Raw genomic sequence first — 16,176 nt, forward strand, 5'->3', positions numbered from 1 at the left:
ACATCTCAATTTATGTGCAGTGATTAAAACTTGCCATATAAGCTTCTCTGCATGACTCCTTAAAAAAAACAATATAAATCAAACCCTGTCTTTTCACCTATAAAGCTCTTAATGTTCAGACACCGCCATCTCTCAAAGAGCTCAGAGGAGTGTATTACCCCTCTAGAACATTACGCTCCCATACTACAGGCCTAAAGGTAGTTCATTCTGTGAGGTGACATCCCTTTTCAGGCAAACGGGGACGCTCAGTATTTCAATAGTGGCTCATTGTGTCAGGTGAGTAACCTCATTCATATAAAGGTAACTCATTCTGTGAGGTGAGGAATCTCCATCATATACTGTTAAGGTAACTCATACTTTGATAGGAAGGGAGCTCACTCTTAGAAATGCAGTTCATTCCTTCAGGTGAGGAAGCTTTTCCCACAAAAGAGGACGCTCATCATTTAAATACAATTCATTCATACTGTATAAAGGTAGCTAAGTCTTTGAGGTGAGGACGCTCACTATTTCAAAAGAAGTTCTTTCAGTCAGGAGAGCTAGCTCAGAGATCTTTTTTTTCCCGGTGGTCCAACATGACAAAGACTTCTGTGGCATTACAAAAAGTGGTCATTTCCATTTCTGTTAAAAACATATTGATCAGTGCAGCATTAGATCAGAGTTTTTTATGCACACAGGGGACTGAGACGATTACTGAACAACAGCAGTGACTCAGTGATGACTTGCTTAGTTTCTGGCTCTTAAATCTACATTTCCAGTCCGGCCTTTGTTTGAGGACAAAGAGATGTCTGTATTCATGCAGGTTATTGAAAAGACTCGTACAGTAATTCCTTTCTTTCTGAAATATTCCCAGCTAAATGGCCTATCACTCGGGATCGAAGAGCTCCAAAGAGCTCACACAGAGTTCAGACGGGTTCATTGTGAACTGTTGAACTGTTGAGTAAGACAATTGGAAGTCAGTGCAGACGAAGCTGGAGGCTCCTCGTTAAAATATATATCACTCCCACTCACATTTACTGAAAATATCAGCGGTATGAAAAGATTTAACTTTATCCAGGCAAGTCTGTTTTCTCAGCAAAGATGGCTGCTAAAGATATCCCAAACTTTATTTAATGCAACTTTTGGAGCTCACAGAAGAATAATTTTGTGCCTCCAGGTCTTCAGGAATGTTTCACTTTGGAGAGGCAGGTGGTGTGCACAGATTAGATTGGATCAGATTAGGAAAGTGTCAGAAAGGTCCGAAAGAGTTTGAAGACAAAAGACAAAAGAGCCATTTAACAGACAAATGAAACCTCCTGATTTCCAGTATTGCAGTCCTAAACAGTCAAAGACAAATGAACAGTAAATATAGAAAGAGGGCTGATATTCATCTTTACTGTTCACTCCTTGGTACAAATCAAGCTCAACCCATAGACTGAGTAAGTGAATGTGTGCACCTCCATAATGGTATCATTTAAATATAATAATACTAAACAAGCTTGAACTAAAGTCAGTGTTTAACATTTACTCATATCAATGTGTTTTGTGATATAGCAACAAACCGTCACTTTTATAAAAAAAAGGAGTAAAAAGTACAGTAAATTTATTTTTTACAGACTGTAACCCAATAATGATTCAGGAATATTTAATTTTTTCGGAAAAATGTGAACAACTTTTTTGCAGTGTTCATTTGGGAAAACATTTTAGATTTAGTTTTAGTCTTTGTTGAAGTTCTTGAAATCGGTCTTTGTCTCAAGGCCGGTGTTGAGACCACTTTTTGAAGGTCTCGGAATAGAAAGCATTTTTACTAGTTCTCGTCTCGGTCTCATACTGGGCGGACTCTGGATTTTAAATCAAGATGGGTCAAGACCCACCGCTGATTGGCTATTTGTCCACGTCATTACTGTGATAAGGAGGAAAACACCTCATTCTAAAAGAAGGAATAATAATGCCCCCGGTTACAGCCGCAACCTTCCCGTTGTATACGGTCTAAGGAAGTGACAGGCTCGCTGCACACAAGATGATGAGATATTTATGGTCTTGTCTCAGTTTTGCCCTGCTTTGGTCTCTTTTTGGTCTTGATCCCTAAATGTCTCTGTCTTGTCTCTGAATTCTCTGATCTCAGGGTCTTGGTTATTGTGGTCTTGAATACAGCACTAGTCTTTAGATGAAAATGTGAGCGGCTGTGGCTCAGTTGGCAGAATCGGTCACCTCTCAACCGGAAGGTTGGGGGTTTGATCCCCAGCTCCTTCAGCCACATGTCCAATGTGTCCTTGGGCAAGACACCTAACCCCAAGTTGCTCCCGCTGCTTCGCTGGTGGCGTGTCTATGTGTTAGACACTTTACATAGCAGCCTCTGCCATCAGTGTGTGAATGTGTAGGTGTGACATGTGATGTATAAGCCCTTTGAGTAGTCAGAAGACTAGAAAAGTGCAAAAGAAGCTCAAGTCCATTTGAATATTAGTTTTAGTCACTTTTGCCCTTTATACTTTAAATCTAGTTGTAGTTGTCAAACTTGATGTATTTCAGGTCAGTTTGAGTAAGAAAACAGTGATTACATAAGACTCAACCCCACAGACTGTTCTGGTAATAAACCTCTTTCTTCTCAGTTCTATGTAGTGTAATGTAAGGATGTACGTTGTAGTTGCAGTAACTCTGTGTTAACGTTGTATTGCTTGCAGCTGTGTCATGTGTTCCAGGTGCAGCTCACTGATGACTGATTGTGATTGGAGGCACCTGTGTGAAGGTGTGGGCTGGCTCTATATATGATACATGTTACTCTGCCCTCTTACAGATGAACAGGTTTTTATTTGATTCCTTATTGTTTCTGGACTTTTATGTCTGACAAGGAAAAAAAAAAAAAGTACATACAAAAAGAAAACAGAAGTCTTAAGTGACCAAAAGCTGAACCTTTCACTCAGACAGTTAAAGGGATTTTTTTAGTTTTGGCCTGGCAAACACTTGCTTAATCTAAACATGTTTTTTTTTTGGATGTTGTCTTGTGATAATAAGCTATGTATGTGATGTTCAATATAAAATGTATAATGAACTTAAACAAAGCCCTACGGACATGATTTAGTCCTGTACAGCTGGGGGCAGCACCTTATCAGCATGACAGGTTGCAGACTCGGTGGCTGGGTGCTGCTGCTGCTGATGATGGGTGGAGGAGGGAGGGAGAGAGAGAGAGTGTGTTTGCTCAGAAGAGATTAGAGGTAGAGGTCAGGGGTTGTAGATAAACAGTCCTATCCTGTCTCGGTCAGGAAGTGAACACCCACACAGAGCTCCGTGTTTGATAAAGTGAACACTCCTGAAATAGCCCCCTCCTCTGTGAACCGGTTGGACAGTATGAGAGGAACATGGTGGGTTCGATGTTGCAGCCGGTCAAAGTAAAAACCAGGCTGCCTCCAGGGCCCTCAGATGGGCCTCAGGTTGCTGAGGAACACGGATCCACTCTGGACAACAGCAGCTCAGAGTCAGACCAAACACAGCTGTGTGTGTGTGTGTGTGTGTGTGTGTGTGTGTGTGTGTGTGTGTGTGTGTGTGTGTGTGTGTGTGTGTGTGTGTGTGTGTGTGTGTGTGTGTGTGTGTGTGTGTGTGTGTGTGTGTGTGTGTGTCAGCCAGCCACCAGGGGGCAGGAGAGACTGTGCTGCAGCTCCATCATCTCCAGTTACGTTTCATCAAAGATACATTTCAGTCGGTCTTACTGGATCTGTTCTGTTTTATCACCATCTGCATAAAGGAGCATATTGTCACAAAATTAACCCGAGCTGATATTTGAGCCATAACGTCAACTTTGGTGTTGCTTTTAATCAGCACTTCTGTAGGTCAATATTTACAGGTTTTTGCTGAGAGCTGACCTGCAGATGGTTGTGTTGCTTCACCTCATGCAGGGATACATTTTAAACAAGTACTCTTTTAGGACAGAGTTGCTTTAATGTGAAATGTGGACATATTCTTTCTCTATATGATTATGTCATTAAAGTTGCAAAGTTGATCACATCTGTGCCCATGAAAAGGTAGCGCCATGATTTAAGGGACCACTTTCAAAATCAAATATTTTAACTATTATATTTTGAATATTCATGATCCCTAGAAGACAAATCTCACAGACTTTGGTGAACATCAGACATTCTTTATCTTCATCATTAGGACAGTTTATTATGTAAAAAACTACCTGCAAGAATGAAGAAAATTCCATCAGTGGTGGAGACCACTGGGTTAGTCAAGTCTTAACTGGCTTACTGACTTCTGTAGGGATGGCTTGAAGACCCGTACACACACACACACACACACACACACACACACAAATGGCACTTATTTACCCTATCAATCTCCACTACTCATATCTACTTTAACTGCTTACTTTAAACGTTTTATCTGCCTAAACTTCAAAGTTTGTATCTGTTATTTATGCTATGACTATTTAAATCCTCAGGCTGTTTCAAATATGGACACAGTATCAGTGATGTCACCCATTGGTTTCTGAAGAGGCAGTGTGAAAACCAACGATGGTGGTTGCTATATCGGAAATGAATCCAAACTAACTTTTGAGTAATCTAGAATTTGACAAAAAGATGGAGCTAAGGCCGGACTTTCCCTACATTCATGTTGTGTCAGACACATTGGAAAAATGAGTTTTCAACATCAGTGCCCGACATGCCGACTTGACATCATACTCATCATCACAATGGAGACAAAGGATGTTTTCTTAATATTAAGATACTTTTTTATTAATTCACGTATTGCACATCAGCCTTTTGCTTAAGAATAACTTGTAACAGTGACATCACACACATCTTCTTCCGCAGCATCCACGCTGTTTGTTGTTGTTATAACATTATTACTTTCGTTATTACACGTGAACACACTGAAGTCGCTGAAGAATGACATCCTTACTTGGAGACTGGGACTATCCAAGGAGCCCATGAATGCAGCATTAAGCCTCGTGTTGAAAAGCTACAGCGCGTCCATCTGTCAGTCAGCTAGACCACGCCTCCTCAATCTTAAAAATGGATATATTACTTTTAGCCTAGCATCAGATCAGATGGGTTATGAATAGAAAAACCAGGCTGCAAACATGTTTATTTCTGCTGTAAAAAATGACATTTGATATGGGACCACATGGGGTTTAATGATTTCTGCAGACAGCCTCAAGTGGACACTCAAGGAACTGCAGTTTATACACTTTACAATTGGCTTCTTTTCTTTGAAAGAGTGCTGCTTGTGTAAATCAGGCTTATATCTTTTAGGTGTAAAAAAAAAAAAAAAAAAAGGTTTTGGATGCAATTGTAGTCTGTTTTGTGTTTTTGCGACACACTGCAAACACAAACACAACACATCTACACACAAACACACACCCTCAGACAGACTCAGTAGGTGACTATAAGCTAAACTCACCAGGGAGCTGTTGGTTGCTGTCTAATACACTCAGTAGTCAAAGGTCAGAAGCGGTCAGACTGCAACACACACACAGTCATGCACACACATGCACACACACAACACAACAAAAACAAACCACTCGTCTCTCTCTCCAAAGGTCAAGAGTTGGTCAAGAGGTTCCTGTCGGTTTGTGATTGGCAGGCGGACAGCGTGAGGTGGGGAACAGGTGAGAGACAAACAGGAGCAACAAGAGACAAAGAATACAGAGCAGAGAGTTCAGACACAGTGTCGCTGCAGCATCATGGTCCACTCAAGGCCACAATTAGTATCAGTATAATTATTTATTCCTGCATTTTTGGGCGTTATAATGGTGTCACCATTTTGGGAAATGTCCTGCGTATGATGATACTTCACAAATATACAAGAAGAAATGTTTTGCAGTGTTGAACAGATTTCCTGTTGTCTTTCAGAAAGTCCGGTGGGAATTTCTTCTTGGCAAGAAAACGAGAGTTAAGAGAGAGGTTGTGGTGATGTGGGTGTATGGCAGTGTTTCTATTAACTGCATTTGAACCTTAATTTCACAAGGCAGCTTCCACTGAGATCAGATCCTCTGTTGTAATCTAACCTGGACAACACTGTCACAATGCAGCATGTATACAGAGACCGATCAAAACACAGCCAGCCTCTGTAACCACTGCAAGATGAGAGTCCAAAATCATGCATCATCACCGATTTAGACATCACCGCCGTCGTGCGCTCTCCCCGTACCAAAACACACCGGGGTTACCTGTTGCTCCTCCAGTTTAACTTTGACCTTTCTGAGATAAAATGATTCAAGATGAAGACAAACACTGGAACCTTTAAACTTAATCTATTGCAATCTGTGTAACTTTTTTTTTTCAATGGGTGGTTTCTTACCTGAAGAGAATCACATCATGCAGATAATTAATAGGTTATTTTGATATAATATATATCCTTGTAAAAATGAGTGCCCAACATCAACCAAAAATTCAGCAGTGCTTGTCCACTTCTGACAAACTGATAAGCCACCGTTCATTTCCCCCATCCAATGAATATTTCCCTCTGACATGGTCCCTTTGCTCACTTTGAAAACTGATTTTGGACCCCATGAAGAATAACGGAGCTCTAGGGCAGTGGTTCCCAAAGTGCCCAACCTCCATCGGGGTCGCAAGACACTGAGAGGGGGGTTGCGAGAATTCATCCAAAAATATAATTGAGAAAATATGTACTGTACAATAAAGTGTGCCACATTCTAAACGACAAAAAGTGCAGAGCTCTTCCGACTGGTGATATCCAAAAATCAACCCAAATACAACAACGATTTGACAGCAGTCCCTTGTGTTTAACCCCCCTATGTTTCATTTTCACTCAGTTTTGATTGGTTCTAACCCCCAGAATATGACACCCTGTTAAATTTAAAAGTCAATATTTATACTAAGTTATGATATCGTTTCAATAGCTGTTTTCACACATGCACAAAAACTCCTGAAAATTGCTCAAAATATTTTAAGTGAGAAAAATCCACCATGAGTGAGTGGTGATGATGTCTATATCGTGCGATCAGTTAACAACTGCTTCGATCTTTGTGCATGGTATAAAGCTGCTTCAAAAAAATGTGTGTCGCTCGTATGTACTTTTCCAATCACACAATTCATTGATCAAGGCAAAAACTGTTAAAAATGTCAGAAATGTGTAAAGGAGAAACTCAGGAAGACTTTTGGGGCAGTGTGTCTGAAATGTTCTAGATATTTTCATGAAAGCATGTGTTAGCATAGCTAATGTTTAGCTTTATAGTATGTAAATACTAGAACTTATTTCAAATACATTTTTAAGTATCTATATTTTTATCGTATATGCCACGTCTTTCTAGTGCTTTAAGATTCTCTCTCTCTGTTATCTCATGTATGTACTGTATCATTTTATCTCTAACTGTGGTGTTGTAGTTCTACCTTGCAGGTGATTATTTAGAATGGCTATTATCTCTCTGTGACAGTCTCTCAGTCAGGCGGCTGCTTTGGGCTGACTTCACTCTCTCTCTCTGTCTGCAGGAGGAATCACTGCTCTGACCTTGTCAGCCGCACAGACAGAAGCAGGAGGCGTCTCCTCAGGGATCTGTGGCTGCCTTTCTGCCCTTTAGAGAGATTTAGAAGACTTAAAAGTTTCTGCAGCTTGATGGGTATTGCAGCACAGATTTATCTCTGCAGATGAACAGAAAGAGAGTCAAACTGCTTATTTTTAGATGAGAGATTTGATTTTTACTTTTTGACTTCTTTGAATAAACATTATTGATCTGAGTTATTCAAAAGATGATTTCTTTTTCTTTCAGGTGAAGTTCAAAAGTTTCAAACTTGTGTTTCATACTCAGTTTTCTCAGCTGAGATGTAACCACACTGCCAGCTGCAACTTGTTTTAACCCTGTTAACTATAACACCTCCTTCTTATAGAAACTTCTAGAAGCAATTACTGATCTAGAAAGCAAACGTTGAATAGTTCCAGTTTTTAAATCAGTGATTTCTGCACCTGCTGAGTGTCACTGAGGGTCAGTGGGCAGGGTTGTGATGTACGATCATGCACCTGTAGTTCATTTGCAGATGAAAATAAAGGAGACAACAACAGGGGCAGAGCTAGACTTTTGTGACTGTAGGGGCCCAACTGGGACTGGTGCATGGAGTTTCTGTGCACACAGACACAAGAATTAAAAGCATTTATTATCTCCACTAAACATATCTACTTTAACTACTAACATTAAATTATTAAGATGTTGCATTCTCTTCTATATTGTTTTAACTTAGTAAAACACCTTCTTTTTTAGATTAGTTTTTTAAGGATACCAAAAGATGTTTGTCCAAAGTGAGAGTTTAAAATACTAATAAAAGGAAGTGTACTACCCTGCAATGCAATGAAAGCTATTGGCAGCCTGTTGCAACACAGCCAATATAGTTGATTTTTACTTCAGTGAAAAGGTAAATAGCCAATCAGTGTTAAAGGTTTTACAGAATGACCCGATATCAGGGGTGGTCCTGGCCATGCCTTAACACCTCTTATGGGCACACTCACACTAGGCAAAATTGTCTCGTACCGTGCTTTGCACCCCCCCAATTGTCCTGCACTCACACTGCTCCAGGACTAACTGGGCCTGAGCATGTTTAGCAGCATCTCCACTCATATCAATAATGCTACACACCGTGTGTGTTTTTAATGATAAGTCTTTCCACAAGTGGAAGTGCACATACCTGGTATTATTCTATTATTTTTATTTTTTATTTTTAATAATTTAATTTAATTTTTGTCCTGTTTTCTTGAGCTGCTTTAATGCAAAAATTTCCCCCATAGGGGATCAATAAAATTTATCTTTATCTTTATCTTTACCTCTTGTACATAACGTTGTAATGCAACTCCTTGTGAGGCGTGAGAAAAATAAAAAAATGAAAGGGACGCGCGGTCAAGTCCGCTACCGCTCATCATTGGGCAAAACAGAAAACATGACAGATACTTTACTGACTTTGTGGCTTACTTTGAGTCATTTTAGTCAGATACAGTCAGAACACTCTGGGATTTCTCGATAATGAAGGCCATCCCCCTTGTACACTAGGCTCGTGCATAAACTGTACCATGCCCAAGCACACCTCTTCTAAGCGTGCCAGGACCAAGTTACAAGTGTACTTGTCAGTTGCTTGAGCACGGATTGGAGGACTCACACTAGTGCAAACTGGACTTTAGGGGTGAAGCATGCTTCAGCATGGAACAGATTGCCTAATGTGAGTGCGCCCTTAGATTCCTCCCTGGACACCAATCATCTCAGCCATCATGCAGCCAGCCACCAATGAAAAACATGCTTATTTTGTTCTGAATTTGACTGATTTTACTTTTCAGGAATCGAGGTGTTACCACTTTAAAATGCAGCCAAGCCCCCCTCCTGAGTGACGGGAGAAAGGTTATGAGCAATTATTGTTCAGATATGAGATAACTGACAAATACATGTCTCTACCTTGATGTTATTTTACATTTATTGCTGACAGAGTAGTGGGCACCCACGTCATGTCACACAGTTTACATGCAAATTCAAACGTGTGTGTGTGCGCACACACAGCTTAACCCCTCTCCCTCCTCCACCAACAGTCCCACTGTTGACCTTTCCAACAGGTATTTGGCAGCCCACTTCAACCACAGAGGCACCATGATAATTGAGTCTGGATGACTATCACTGTCCTACTGCTGGGGGGCTTTTTATTGGATGAACATCCCGGCCAATAGAAGAGATACGGGTTTCATCTCTCCTAGCAACAAGACTCATTGGCTGTGTGTAGCCACTAGCTAACTGAGACACATTTAAAAAAAAAAAATCCCTTTTGTCTTCAGGATGACATTAAACTTGTTTTGGTCCTTTCATCAGCAACAACAGTATGAATAAAAGATATCAGATGACAGCTGGTATTTTCATGTGTTTCTCTCTTTCCATGTTAAATCGAGTTCATCTTTCATTTTAATTGTGTCTTAACTGCATACAGCAGGGGAAGAGAGGGATCCTGTTACATGACACATTCAGTCATCTATGTGTTGTTCTTCCTCTCATCGACTAATGACAAATCATTTCACTACACTTCCAGGCAGGAAAGAGAAAGATTCAATTTATTAAATGGGCAATCCTTTAGGCCTAATATCCAAAACAAGTTTCAATAATTCAAAATGAAACCTGTTTGAGTTCAAAATCATATGTTCTGATTATATTGACTAGTTTGAATTGAAGTTTTTTTTTTACACTTCAGTTTAGCTCTTAATTTGCTTTTTAATTAGCTAGTTTGTTAGTTTAGTTTACTTCAGCTTTAACTTTATTGCCCCCAAGGGATTAATTAGTTTTGCAGTTTCATAAATAGGCACAAGGCACATAGACTCAGACATTAAAAATATCGTAAGACATTTTTCTATGTTGACAGTGTCTCTAAAAATGGCACATACTGAGTCTGTTCAGAACGGAGAGGATGTAAAAATTATAAAGATTTGATTTGTTTGTTAGAATCCCTACGTGTACAAGTCGTTCAATCTCTGACAGTCTGACTTTCCACCCTGAGCGTGACTTGAGGCTGACTTGAATTCTCCATGAAGATACAATAACTTATCAGAAGAGATATGATCATAATTTTCTCGTACCAACGACTTTATAACATGTTCATTTGAGAATTTGTTTAGTTCCTGAAGTAGACACAAAAATGTATCTCTAAAATAATATTTTACAAAGTGAAGCAGGAGAATAATTTTACTTCTAAATTGTAAATTATGAATCTATAGGTTCTTCATATCTCACTTCTTAACTTTAAGACTCTGTCGGCTACATTCACTTCTTTTTTAAAGGTCCCATATTATGCTTTTTCTGGTTTTATATGCTCTTCAGTGTGTTTTCCAAGTGTCCTGTGCATGTTTAGGCACATCTATGTGCAAAAATTCAAAGTCAGCGGAAACGCGGCTTCTCCCACGTCCTCCTGTTAGCTGTAGCATTAGCTGCATGTAATGCTCGGTTATTTGTCAGTGTGACGTCATTGTCAGTGTGAGATCACTGATCTAAGTCCATTGGCTCGTTGTGGCAAGCCCAGCAGCTCATGTTGCACGCCTGTTAACTTCTGTAGCACGCCCACGATATGCCCCCTCGGACGGAGCCAGTGGCTACATTCCTAATATGGTAAAAGAGGCGGGACATTTCCAAGAACCGTGCTGAGCGACTGACCAATTACGGCAGAGCCGACAGGCCGACCAATCAGATCAGACTTGGCATATGTGGGGACTCTGAACGTGGGCACTTTAGAGCCTTAAAGAGAGTCAGAAGCGAGCGATCTTTTTATAACTTTAGCTATTGTGAACATACTTTAGTAGGTACATAGATTAAATATATGAACCCCAAAAAGGGCATAATGTGGGCTCTTTAAATCTACATTTCCAACATATTTGAAAAAATATATATATATATATATAATGCCCCTAAAACATAAAGGGGCACATTATCATGGGGTATTGTGCAGTTAAAGCTCCTCATGAAGATAACAGCTAGTGTATCTCACAGCGTGCAGTTAACGACATAGACACATCATGAATACATGTCAGTGCATCTCGCCTCTGACCACACAGAGGTGTTGCATTACTGCAAGCCAGCTCCGTAGCGGTGTGTGTGAAGAGACCCCCTGCAGCTGCAACCAATAACCCCCCCCCCCCCCCCCCCCATCTCCACGCTGTCAAAGGGATGGAGAAATGGAGCCACCGAGGGAGGCGTTAAACCTCCCTTATTGGCAGTGAGGAGGGGAAGACTACTGTAGCTGAAGATGAAGATGTACAGCGCAGACTCCCCAGCGTCTTGTTTGGAGGATGTGTTTTATGTGTGTGTGTGTGTGTGTGTGTGTGTGTGTGTGTGTGTGTGTGTGTGTGTGTGTGTGTGTGTGTGTGTGTGATGTCCTCTTTTCATATCTGTCAGCATGTTCAGCTTCAGCAGAGAGTCTGTCTGTCAATATGAGCTCTCAGTTGTATCTCACTTCCATTTGTAGAGAGTAAGCACTCCTGAAAAAAGGAAGAAATAATCAAAAGATAATTGGATTATTCCTCAGGGATATCTTAAGATAGATTCATTAGAACAAACACATCATCATTTACTCACAACTACAGTTGTCAACATACCAGATTGATATAATTCCAGTTCAAATCAAATGACACTGATAGCTGTTTGGTTTCCACGATCAAAACAATACTATAACAAATCCTAGGCATCCGATAATGGGTACTTTTCAGTTTAGGTAAAACGGTGCAATTTATGAGGCTTTTACACTTGATCAAAACTCCTGAAAATGTCCTTAAGTTTTTTGGGATCAGCAAACAATTCTTCACTCCCACTTTACCTTGAATGTACTGCCACTAATTTTCTGTGTGAATTTTGGGCGAGCTTGATGTGAGAATTCAGCAGGAAAACAAGTGGAAAGAGATGATGTCAACTATCCCTCGTCTGTGGCCGACAATAAACTGTATGAACGTGACCGGTGCGATCTCCATGCACATAATGGAGGGTTTCATTATGTTTGAACAAGCAAGTCAGTGAAAATTCAGGGGCAGCCTTCCTGAAATGTTCTTGAAATGACTTCTTATTTATTTATTGAATTTATTTGTGTGTGTCGGGATGTTGCTTTATCTGACTTCTACTCTCTAAAGGCCTGCAGTTTCTGCACTAGAGCACAATTACACAAAAAAAAGACGAGTTGTTAAACACTCCGTCCCACAAAAAAAAAGAAGAAGTGATGAACAAAATATGAATAAAAAAAGCTTACAAAAACACACTAGTCACTTTGGGTTAAACAGAGATAACATCGTTATATGATGGAAAAAAGAAGATTGTGTATTTTCCAGAATGTGTGATGCTATCAGAGACTTTAACATCATGCTCCTATGCTTTTTAAGTTGTTGCACACCGTGAGTGTGTTATCTTTCAACATGTGCAGATATTCTCCTTTCTATCTGCAGTGTGAGAATACACCCCTCCTCATATATCCTCTACCCCCCCCTCTCTGAGAACAAGGCCCCCACTGGACAAGAAGGACACATTTGTTCTCAACCTTGTGCCATGCTTCTCCTCGCCATTGTTCTGCAAGCCTACTGTTAATATCCGTTGCAAATCTGCTTACTTTCAGATTCCATCAATACGGGCGGGGCGGACAAAGAGCGGACTATAGGGCTCGTTCAGGGCCTGGAGAAAGGACGCAAACAGAGGTTGTCAGTGTGTTGGTTGACTTAAGGAGGCCGCTGACAATGGCAGCAGTGTGAGGCAGCGTGGTGATTGATCAGTCTGATGTGGTGCTGTGTGGGATGGATGTCGCAGGCAGAATTAAACAAACAATAGGTTTAGAGGAAGTGGCATGATTTAGATGATGGGATTTAGGAAGGATGAATATGAGCCTGATTGGATGTGGTGGGTCTATGTGTCCTCTCTGTACTTCATAAATTATTTCACACTGCGTCAGGATTAACGTCAAAAGAAACAGAGACAGAGGCATCTTCTGTAGATTTGTTTTTCAGGCCATAAGTAAAATGAAAACCTGCAGGTTCGGTTTAGAATCATGTTCTAATGGAGGAGGTGCTCTGGTAAGAAGAAATAATAAATCATTCACAGCCAACGGATAGAATTGATTCACCATGCCAAGTCAGGATGAAAACGTGTAAAAATAAGAGCAAGGTGGACAAAGTAAGAAGCCAACAAATCTGAGGCTATCAGGGGACTTCATCATTACATTACATTTAATCTCAATATTTAGCAAAACCATGAAATATAATAGATACTAGTGTATTCATCGCTGCTTTCAGCCACTACAAATAATATAATGGAAAGTGTTTGAGGTTTGTCGATGTATTATACTAAGCAATGATTTACTTTGATGTTTAATGTTTTTAACTACTGCTCTGCTTTAATGCAACACTTGTTCATGTGTATTACAAAAAGTTTAGCACAAATTTTCACGACAAATTTATGTCGCCTACAAGGTGGCGTCGGCTTAGGCAGGAGTTATACTTGCTTTAAACTCTGTGTTTCAGTGTGCATGACGGCTGCCCCCCATGTTCATGCACATGATCGAAACCAAATCGGAAAAAGGTAGGGTCCGTTACATCCGTGCAGGGAGGGAAATGTTGGAGAAATGGCACTTGTCAGTCCCCTGAGCTGGATATCTAATTGTGTCAGTTTAACACAATAGTAACCTCCGTAAGTGTCGCTATGTCTATAGTTTACATCCCGCATATAAGGTTGCTGCAAATGACTTGAGCTCTTCGATGCAAACTCGCATAGTGCATAGAACATTTCAGTCAGACAACTCACGTTTGCCTTGTTTAGATATTTACTGCAGAACAACATGATTTGTGTTTGGCGACTGTAGGCTCCGACCTTATCGCTCCTCACCGTTTTAATTTACATGCAGAAATTTTGGAGCGATGGGATGACATCTCAAACCCTCCAGTTGGAGACTACAGGTGGATGCTGGTGTGGTAGTGAGGCTGAGCATGAGTGCAGCACTGGTGCTGGTCAGAGCTGGCAATGAAAGAGCAGAGGGAGAGACCGGACATCTCACAGCTTAAACAGATCGTTAATTGGAAGGAGGTGTTGTCAGGTGATTGTGGATAATGACACGTGAAGTTTGAAACCAGTGCAGCTTGAGCTGACTGCCTGAACTAGCTTGCAGGCATCAGCTCATTTATGTTCATGAGGCAGCACCATAAGTACGTGAGAGCAATGTTAAAAACGTATTGTGATTTTGGTCATAACTTTTAGCAGCTGTTTTAAAGTGTATATTTAATACCCTCAGTATATGGTACTCATCTGTTTTAATGTACCCTATTGTCTGTTCCAAGGAAGCCTTTAGCTACTGTTTCATGGTTTCTTTATGCATCTGTGCGAGGTACTTTTTTAGCCTCTGTTTCAAGGTATCTATAATGTCTGTTTCAGGGTAACCCTTTACAATCTACCTTAAGGGGTCGCTGGTAGAGTAGTATTTAGTGCACGCCCCCCATGTGTGGAGGCTGTAGTCCTCCAAGCGGGCAGCCCAGGTTGAATTCCAAACTTTTCCTCATTTCCTGCAAGTCATTCACCACACTCTCTCTCTCTGATTTCTGACTCTATATACTGTCCTATCTCTACAATAAATGCAAAAAAAATCTATTTGTAGGTAGCCTCAATGTGTAAATGTTACCCTTTGCTAGTGATGGGCGAATGGAATTTTAGAAGCTTTGGGACTTTCTGCCAAATAGTTTCTGAAAATGTTTTGAAGCTTCAAACTCAGCAAACAGAGTGACATCCGGTCAGGTGTTTAAGTTGAAGCAGTCCCCTAAATGATGGTCACTCTACAGCACTTAATATAGCCTAAATTTTTCAATTCAACCTTTATTTATACTCAAAAGATCATTGAGGGGCAACCCTCATTTACAATGACATTGTGTCATTACAGAAATAATTTGAAAACAGACATTAAATCAAAAAGAAAAACAGGGGACAGATAATACAAGACTGCTAAAATCAGTCTAAAAAAAGCTAAAATATACTAAGATAATTAAGCGAGTACAAAACTACAATAAATAAACACACTTATGTAAAACAGTTACAAACAGAGGTTGGGAGGCTTAAAATCAGGTTTCTAAAATGCCCAAAAGGTAAAAGTTCATTTCCCTCAAGAAGATGCTGTATGTTGTTCCAAGAGTCCTGTGCAGAATAAGAAAAAGCAGATTTTCCCAGTTCTGATCTGACTCGAGGAACATTCAACAGTAACATATCAGAATATGGGCAGAGGTGTTTTTTTCACTCCTGCATTTGCTTCAGTTTTTAACACGAAAGCTTGCTACTTATTTTGACATATCTCTATTTAAAATGTTAAGGAACAAAGGTGAGACTCAGTTTGTTCTCAGGGTGAAACATGATGCAACATTTCAGTCCTGAGAGGAATCTTCAGCTGATAAAGACCTCATGTGAGACATCTCTCTGATACGTCTGAAATGTATCAAAACCTTCATCTTCTCCTCAAGCCCGAGATCACAGCACAACACACATCGCTCCTCTCCAACCTTTTGTCAGCCTCTCATTTTGATCTCACTGTTGTGTGAAGACTACAGACAGATAAGCTTCAGACATGTTCTGTTATCCTGATAGATGTGTCTTAGATGATAATACTTTAATCCCTTTACATGCTTTCCCATCGTAGCAATGTTGGTGAAAGTGTCCTTTCAAATGAGCACATGGCATGGAAAAAAAACAGCATCACTAAACTTGAGTCCTACCTTTTTCCCCTTGGAAGT

This window comes from Labrus bergylta, chromosome 11 (assembly GCF_963930695.1).
Source record: "Labrus bergylta chromosome 11, fLabBer1.1, whole genome shotgun sequence".
NCBI classification, from domain to species: Eukaryota; Metazoa; Chordata; class Actinopteri; order Labriformes; family Labridae; genus Labrus; species Labrus bergylta.